General features: G+C 39.9%; 1 protein-coding gene across 3 annotated transcripts in view; it reads right to left on the minus strand.

Moving 5' to 3' along the window:
- Positions 1–8,664, minus strand: part of srrm3 (serine/arginine repetitive matrix 3) — a 171,943-nt gene extending 163,279 nt beyond the window's left edge. Inside the window, exons 1-2 of one of the 3 annotated variants that reach the window (XM_005918958.3) lie at positions 8,436–8,664; positions 6,789–6,898 (exon numbers count right to left, since the gene is read on the minus strand). The gene's annotated coding sequence lies outside the window, so the exon portion shown is untranslated. Of the gene's footprint in view, positions 1–6,783; positions 6,899–8,435 lie in introns of all 3 variants that reach the window. The other 2 variants (XM_005918957.3, XM_005918959.3) reach the window with 2 other exon arrangements.
- Positions 8,665–8,776: the final 112 nt, after the last annotated feature.

Genomic DNA, 8,776 nt, shown 5'->3' on the forward strand with positions numbered 1-8,776 from the left:
GTGTGTGTGTGTGTGTGTGTGTGTGTGTGTGTGTGTGTGTGTGTGTGTGTGTGTGTGTGTGTGTGTGTGTGTGTGTTCTCTGGAGTCAGCATGGCAGATGGTTTTGTGTGGAGGGTGTGCTGGGAGAGCAGCAGCTGCTCTCACTGCGCCTCTTTCCATTCTTCTCACCATCACCCCCACCCACACACACAAACACACACATAAACACATACAGTGCTCCTGAAAAATACACCAGGATCACCTGACGGAACTAGACACTGATCCCCTCCATTATTCATCGGCTGACTGAGTGCAGCTACATGACCACCCTAATATGCTGTAAATTCCTAACACAGTGCTCCCCTGGCTTTACTCGCTTTCTAACTGAGTTCTGGTTTTGCACTCGCCTCTGCAACACAGTTCTAGTTTGTCATACAAAGAGCGCCATGTGGACAATGACATCATTCTCAAATTACGAAAGGAATAAAGGGCTCAGCGACGAGCAGAGCGAGTGCAGAAATAAAAATTAAGCATTTTTAACTACTCTCCCATCCCAGTGCCCATCTTTTGTGTCAGGCTCTCCCCCCTCACTTCTCTCCCCTTCACCTCTCCTCTGAGAAGGAACTTCAAAGCAGCTCTGAAGTCAGTGGGATAGAGGAAGGGGATCCCTAGGGGACACACACACACACACACACAGAGTTCACACACAGAGAGCCCAAAGATGGCTAACAAGCAGTCACATAGTGCCCTTTGAACAGTAAGCGTGTGACAGCCTCAAAAGGGCCCGAATCGAAAAGAGTGTGGCAATTTTTCACAACCGTATTGACTTCAATAATCCAGTTTCATGTGCCTGTTTTATCACATCTCTCTGTGTCTCTCACACAAATGCTGACATGTACATGCCAGCTCTCAAAATCTGGTGCAAAAGAATCCACTGATTCTTATGGATAATAATCCTGCTAATTTCTAAATTCCAAATTTATTAGTAATACTTCAGATGGAAACTAATAAATAAAACATTCTCTTATTCAGCAGTTATCACTCCGCAAGGGACCAAGTTCATTAGAAATACACCCCCCCCCCCCTCTCAATTTCCACAGAAAAAAAGAAGCCTGGATTGAATTATTCAGATTCAGATTTTACTCCTTGATCTAAATTTTATCCAGTGTTTTTTTGCTTCTTGATGAGGATGAATCTGGGGCTAAGTTCTCTTTGATCAGGAAGATGAAGCAGGTGTTCTCTTGATCTTCCAAGTGGGAGGCTGACCTCAAACCCGGAGTTACATTGCAGACATACTGATTTTGAATCCAAACCACTGTAAGGAAAACTTAATCACTTCTCAATGTCAATTGTGATTTCAAGAGAACATTACAAGAGAAAGAACTGCAAACTGATGCCGTAAGCCTAACCTCGGCATCTTCAGCAATACACAAGAGATTCCCATTCTGATTTTGTTGTCAGTGTGAGTCACACTCTATATCTGCACAAGCCTTCTCCAATATTTGTTGTGGATGCAGTGCGAGCTACCTTAGAGGAAGCAGAATGGAACAAAAATAATACAATCTCCCATAGAGAGTAGCATTGGAAATATACAAAACAAACTGCACATGATCGTACATGGGCTCTGCTGCAACATTGTAAAGAGAAAGAGACAAAATATCAAACGCAAACTCCTGGAAGAATCAGTCACACAGACAGGGAGATAATGTATCTGTTTGGTGTGTGTGTACTCAGAGGGGGAGGATTAAAAATGGATGTGCTTTTAACGTGGGAAGAGCGGCATGCTATTTTGTCAACCTGAGCGCCGTGGCATAGGCCCTGCTGCGAGGCCAGAGGGCGGGAGAGGGGATTTGCTTACGAGGGAGAATTAATCTCAGGTAACCTTAACAGAAGTGAGGAAGGCATTGCATTCTGCTTACCAGTGGGCTACTGCAGGCTTTCATGATGGCAACAAAACACCGCATCAAGTCGATGATAGCCTTTCAAGGACTGCAGCCAGAGTAGTGTATACTGGCTATCGTATCAGATTCTTCTTCAAACACAAGAAGAAGTCAAATGTATAATTTATTTTTCATACAAACTGTTTTGTCTGTATCAACCTGTAAGATTGTGAGTTGCCTGAAAACCCACGCTATCGACTTACCCCATTTCAAGCAGGCACCTATCTACCTGGTGACACCTATCATACTGTAGCCAATACTTGCGCCCTGTGTGGGTATAAACACTATGGAGCTGTGGTAACGTCACTTTTTGGGTATAACAAGACTGATACAATGAGTACAATGGACCAATTTAGGATGTAATGTGAAACTTTGGGTTAAGAGGTTTGGGAATCCTTGTGTGTATGTGTGTCTGTGCTCCACACCTTTACACACACAAACAGCAGTCAGTTAAGGGGAGCCACTGATAGCAAATGTAAAGTGGACTGGATTAATCACTATGGAGCACAGTTGGACAGACAGGCTGATGGACACACATATAGAGTTTCTGTAATCATTACACAAATAAAAGGTTTCAGCTTTTCAAGCCTGTCTTCAAACAGTATCCATGCGGCCACATGAGCATTGTTGCTTGATGTAAGGATTCTGCTTGTGTATGCTGGTCACCGTATGAAACCTCCCCTCTTTGCAAGTAGTAATTTACCAACTAGCCTCGTTCTAAGTAAAAGTGGTAAATGGACTGGTTCTTATATAGCGCTTTTCTACTCATCTGAGCACTCAAAGCTCTTTACACACTGCGCTGTGCTGCTCTACTTTAATTAAGTAATCAGAATAAAATTAAACCATTCCAAATTCACGTGCAGATTTTCTGTGTGGCAAAAACTTCTTCCTTCCAGTTTTACATCTCAAATTATGCAGCGTTTACTTCAAGCCATGGCTGTCTGGTACTTTTGTTAGATTTGTGCATTGTCTTAGTTACTCTAAAGAGGGATAATAGCAGGGATTCAATTTGCTACCAGCACTTTATTTGCTTTGTTCACACATCTGTTGCATCTTTACAGCTTGTCATTATGAACACACTAAGGGGAAAATGGAAAGCTCCAGAATAGTGAGAAGGGTCAATACACAGTGAATGAAGATAGTGATGGAATGAAAACCAATGCGGTGTCATGTAATTACACCATTTAAGCCTCTTCTGAGTAATGAGCTGCCTATGATATCTTTGTGATAAGTGGTGATATGGTGGGGGGGTCTAATTTTTCCACCATTTGATCTCCCGCTCATTTCATCACAACTTTACAGATTATGTAAGCTAGCTTCACGTGCTCAGAAGAAAACAGAAGTTTTTTTTAAAGAGGTATCTTAGCATTCACCATGCCCACATAGTGAGGCAGTGAAAGTGAACTCCATAGCTACAAATAAGTGGATTCAGATTTAAGACAGTAACTAAGCCTGACAAGGCTTTTAAATAAAACATTAAGCGTTACCACCTGCAGTCACACCGCCAGGCCCTTATCGGCCAACTGAAGTAGGATAAGCAGATTCAAGGAAAATCAGAGAGTGATGTATCGGGCTGATTTTTCCTGCTTCTTCTGACTAAAGATTATTTGCCATGCCTCCAGTTGTGCTTTAAGTCTCTTTATAAATATCATCAGATGACTACGTGAGACAAAGTCTGGTTGTTTTGCTTCAATGCTACTTACCCTACCCTGTTTCTACTCTCAGAGTTTTGGCTCTTTGGGAGATTGATTGATTGATTGATTGATTGATTGATTGATTGATTGATTGATTGATTGATTGATTGATTGATTGATTGATTGGTAATTTATTTCAAACATGTAAACAATATACAGGTACATTTAGAAAAGAAAATAAGAGAGAGAAAAAAAATACTACACAAAAATATGAATACATTTCAATATAGCTGCCATTCTGATTAATTTGCATGTTGAAACCCATATGGAAAAGATATATATAAATCTTATAAGGTTTTTATCTGTCTTATATGAAACTTGTATGAAAAGCATACAAGAGTGAAAACACATATAAGATCCCTTGAAAAATTATACAATGAAACTTGTATGTTTTGTATACTTACTAAAAAAATATATGAAAGTAATGAGAAAGTGGCCACTTTCATGAGTAAATCATGTGATCCTTATATGATTTATATATGATTTACTCATGAAAGTGGCCACTTTCATGAGTAAATCATATATGTTTTTACTATTTCTTTTCCATATGGGAAGGGAGTGGGAAGAAGTAAACACTTATTTAATCCCACCCCTTTGCCATAAATTATCAGTTAATATTTAGTCAGCTTCCTTACTGATATAATTTGTAATAAAATATAGTGAACAGATTTCTGATATACTATATACTTTAATATAACATCATGATTTTTTTTATTTATTTATTTATTTTAAATAGAGACATTCACTTAATTTCAATATTTCCCTTTTCTTTATAGTTCGAGAAGATCATATTTTTACAACTCTTTTTGAACTGTTTTATGTTTGGACATTGCTTTAATTCCATATTCAGACTGTTCCACAGTTTCATTCCATGAACAGAAACACAAAAGCTTTTTCTTGTAGTTCGGACCTTCCCTGTTTTGAAGTTACAAAAACCCCTTAAATCAGCGGTCCCCAACCTTTTTTGCGCCACGGACCGGTTTATGCCCGACAATGTTTTCATGGACCGGCCTTTAAGGTGTTGCGGATAAATACAACAAAATAAAACTAGTACGGGTACTGAAAAAAAGAAAATTTATTCATAACACACGTGAAAAGACCAAGGAAAACCGAGTAAACGATAAAAACGATAACAAAATAATGCTGAAAACCGATAAAAACCCTGAAAACTATACATTTCACACCTGAGCGGCCCGGTACCAAACGACTCACGGACCGGTACCGGTCCGAGGCCCAGGGGTTGGGGACCGCTGCCTTAAATTATAGCTTCCTTCTTTCAAAAAAAAAACATACTCTGAATATTACCTGGCAGTTCTTTATTTTTTGCTTTGAATAGAATTTGTGCTGTTTGGAATTTCACTAGATCGTCAATTTTCAATATTTCAGACTGCAAAAATAGTGAGTTTGTATATTCCCTATAACCTGCATTGTGGATGATTCGAATTGCTTTTTTTTTTAAGAGTAAAAAGTGAATGTAATGTGGTTTTATAGTTATTGCCCCAGACCTTTGCATAATAGCTTAAGTATGGTGAAACCAGTGAACAGTAGAGAATATGAAGTGATGTCCTGCCTAATACCTGTTTTGCCTTGTTTAGTACTGCAATGCTTCGTGATACTTTGGAATGAATATATCTTACGTGAGCTCTCCAGTTAAGTTTTTCATCTATTATTACCCCCAAAAATTTATTTTCACTGACTGAATTATTCAAATTTAATGATAATTTGTTTTTATCAAGCCAGAACTTCACTTTACTTATTTCATTAGTCATATCCTCCCAAAAGTTCTGCAGATCATCACCAGAGCAAAAAATGTTTGAATCATCCACAAAGAGAACCATTTTTAATACTTTGGACATTTTACAGATGTCGTTAATGTACAAGTTGAAGAATTTTGGACCCAAAACTGACCCTTGGGGTACACCACAAGCAATGTCCATACATAAGGAGCAACCACCATTTAATTTCACAAACTGCTTCCTGTCACTTAAATAACTCCGGACCCAATCTAAAACTACCGCTCTGACACCATAACGTTCCAGTTTTCTTATTAATATATCATGATCTATTGTGTCAAATACCTTTGTCAAGTCTATGAATAACCCAGCCACATATTGCTTTTTGTCTATGGAATTTGTGATGTATTCTATTGAATCTAATAGTGCCAATGATGTTGATCTGCTTGATCTGAATCCGTACTGACTCTCGGTGAGTAGTTTATGCTTATCTATACATTTTTCCAGTCGGTTTTTAAACAGTTTTTCAAGAATTTTTGAGAATTGAGGTAGTAAAGAGACAGGCCTGTAGTTTGTGAAATAGTGTTTGTTGCCAGATTTGTAGAGAGGTATAACTTTTGCTATTTTCATTCTATCTGGAAATTGACCAGTTTGAAATGATAAATTACAGATGTATGTAAACGGTTTTATAATAGCCTCAATGACTCTTTTAACCACTATCATATCAATATCATTACAATCCAAAGATTTCTGATTTTTACATTTTTTGACAATTTCAAAAACTTCATTTTCATCAAAATGAGAAACATAGAATATGGATTTCTATCAATCAGTGTGTCTGATTTTTCCTGTGCTTTCCCAGGATAAGTGATTGTTCTGGCTAAATTTGGTCCAGCAGTTACAAAGAATTCATTGAGACTATTTGCCACAACATCCATATTGTATTCTTCATGGTCATTACAAATGAAATACTTGGGATAGTTCAGTATTTCCCATAATCTTTTAATATTATTTCTGTTTGCTTCACATAGAATTCCTTTTTACTCAATCTAAGTATATTAGGAGAGCAGAAAGAGGAGGAGGAATCAGGACAGCAGCAGGCATGTGTGTGTGTGTGTGTGTCCATGAGAGGAGAGTGCAGGGAGGCATGAAGCGGCATGTGGCGATGAGGGACAGTGAGGAGAACCACTGAGATGCTGCAGAGTGGTTGTGGTGCTGGCGGAGAGAGGGTAGGTGGGGACGATGGCGGTGGGGTATCACTGCTCATCTAGGATCAATGTGAATGCAGAGCAAGCAGGAGACAGATGCTTTGTGGAGCCAGAGGAGCCAGAGAGAGAGACGGCAGGGGAAGATAGAGTGGGAGTGAGTGACATTTCTCTCACACCACTATGAGCATCCACATCCTAATACTAGCTAATCCCTCTATCAGCCTCTTACCTCACCTGGGCCTATCTCACCGATGGCAGCACTGTGGCAAAATGGAAGCCTCCTGCTTTCAGAGATTCAGTCAGTATTTTCGTTTGGCCAGGCCAGCAAGGCGCCGCTCCAAGTCCTATGTAACAGAGTATCAGGTCAGCACCGCCAATGTCCTGTCACTCACTCGACTCCTGCTGGCTTTTTCTTTTTGCCCGATCACGAAGAGAGCACTGATTACTGATTCATGGGGTTTTCATAAGGACTGAGGCAAACAGTGATTTGCTATGTGGGCACGGAGAGCAGAGGGATTTGTGAGTTTTGCCCAGGAGCTGCATATCGCAATATAATTAAGCAGCAGTATGATGGATTGTAGGTTTTTGCCATTAGATCATATTCCTTAATTATTTAATTGTTTGGTTTAGCAAGCACAGAAAGATGTCTGTGACATTTTTCCAAAGCCCAAGGGGACATCTTCAGAGAGATGCTTTTGTCTGACAAGCAGTTGTAAAATATAGAATTTACAACCATTTAAAGCTGGAACCACCAAGTCTTTGGCTCATTTCCAGTGTCACATTATAACATTTAAATTTCATGGATTAAAGAAGCAGGAGGGGGAAATTCCGCAACAGTAACCAGACTATCACAGAAGGGATTTCAGTGAGCGTATATTATGCTGTATTCACTCTGTAATATTTAAACATATATCACTATTATGAAGAAGAACCGTTATGACATTTGCTCCATTACACAGGGGGATTTGACATCACCTGGAAAAGGTGATGAAGCCATCATACATTAAAATGTATGATGATATTCACAATACCGACTTTTATATTATATAAATGCTTTAAAAACATGTTTGTTTTTTTTTAATTAAAAAAAAAACCCCAAACACTAATCCCTATGGGATCTGCTTCAACTCTGATTCTTCTCTAGGTCTTTCCTACCACACAGTTCATTTGCACACATATAGCACAGCATTACACGTTAGTTTTACAGTGCTATAGATAGATAGATAGATAGATAGATAGATAGATAGATAGATAGATAGATAGATAGATAGATAGATATCTTTCATAAAGTATTCACAATCACTGATAAGGTGTCCCATAGGAAAGCTTTAAGTATTCACTAGTAAACTATACATGCTTACACATATTTCCTTTAACCCAAATGCACATATGCAACCAGAGCTTGACAGATGAATTTGCTGCTGTGTCAGTCTTGGCTAATTCCGCAAATGAACAGCGGTACACCGGAGGCGGTTTAACCACATAACACGCCACTCGGTTCACAAAACGGTAGCGGAGATATTAAATGTCCCGCAGCCAGGACAGAGGGGAATAAAAGGGAAACAGCAGCTGGTCACAGGGTAGCAAGCGGGCGGAAATCGACGAGTTATAAAACAGCACCATCTGCAAAGCGAGGAGAGGCTGCCCATACGGTCACCCTACAGCTTTATACCACTGAAGTGTCCCTCTTTGTGTCTAACAAACTCGCAATAAGGCGAATACGTGCTGTGCAAACAGGACTGGAAGCTAACGTAAACACAGCCTTAATAAGGTCATGCAGTATTTATGAAGCAGGAAGGGAAGGGGAGCGCGTTTTTCTTCTGGGATGCCCGTTATTATCCACCAACTTGATCTTATTTGAGCTTCTTCGAAAACTCTTACCTTTTTTGTAGTCGCTTGACTCGTTGCTGTCGGTGTTTCTGTCGAATATGGCTAATTTTCAGTATTTTCTGTATCTGGGACTCGGGTTAGCGCTGGTGCTGATGTTAAGCCGTATCTTCAGTCCCACCCGTGTTAGCTAGCCCGCTGCCTCCGCTCGGCTTTGTGGTGCTGAAGTGGACAGCGCACCAAGGAGCTCTGGGAACAAAACCCCTACACTGCGCTTGTCAGACCCTGCCTGCAGCACAGTGCCCTCTATGGATCCGGAGGAGCCACTGCAGCATGGAGCCAAGCACACTGAGTAAGTGAGAGAGACACATAGAGGCAATGGCGGTCCTAGCCTG

The sequence above is a fragment of the Haplochromis burtoni genome, unplaced genomic scaffold, assembly GCF_018398535.1.
Source record: "Haplochromis burtoni strain Fernald_Lab_line unplaced genomic scaffold, NCSU_Asbu1 Contig_34, whole genome shotgun sequence".
NCBI classification, from domain to species: domain Eukaryota; kingdom Metazoa; phylum Chordata; class Actinopteri; order Cichliformes; family Cichlidae; genus Haplochromis; species Haplochromis burtoni.